The sequence below is a fragment of the Nannospalax galili genome, unplaced genomic scaffold (assembly GCF_000622305.1).
Source record: "Nannospalax galili isolate Female #2095 unplaced genomic scaffold, S.galili_v1.0 scaffold547, whole genome shotgun sequence".
Taxonomy (NCBI): Eukaryota; Metazoa; Chordata; class Mammalia; order Rodentia; family Spalacidae; genus Nannospalax; species Nannospalax galili.
In genome coordinates, this window is record NW_008355824.1 from 399146 (window position 1) to 399936 (window position 791).

Here is a 791-nt window from a genome sequence, read left to right on the forward strand (position 1 = left end):
AAACAGGCACCCAAAAGATCCAGACCTATATGCTACTAAATCTGAAAATCTAAAAGAAATGGATGTATATGTGAAATCATGGAAACCACCAAAGTTAAACCAAGAAGAGGTCAACAGTTTAAACAGACCCATAACACATAAGGAAATTAAAACAGTAATACAAAGCTTCCCAACTAAAAAAGCCCAGGCCTAGATGGATACACAGCAGAATCTACCAGACATTTAGAGAAGACCTCCAACAAATACTACTTAATTATTCAAAATAGAAACAGAGGGAGAATTCCCAAATTCATTCTATGAAGCCAGCATCACTCTAATACCCAAGCCAGGTAAAGACACAACCAGAAAAGAAAACTATAGACCAACATCCTTAATGAACATAGACGCAAAAATTTTCAACAAAATACTTGCAAAGAGCATATAGACACACATCAAAAAGATCATTCACTATGATCAAGTAGGCTATATCCCAGAGATGCAGGGATGGTTCAATATACGCAAGTCAATAAATGTCATTAACCATATAAATGCACTCAAAGACAAAAAACACATCGTCATCTCAATAGATGCAGAAAAGGCTTTTGACAAAATTCAGCATCCATTTATGTTCAAAGTCCTAGAGGGAACTAGACTGGAGGGAACCTACCTCAACATAATTAAGGCAATATACATACAAACCTACAGTCAACATCATTCTAAATGGAGAAAAACTGGAAGCATCCCATTAAAATCAGGAACCAGGGGCTTAAGAGTTGGCTCAGCAGTTAAGAACACTGACTGTTCTTGTACAA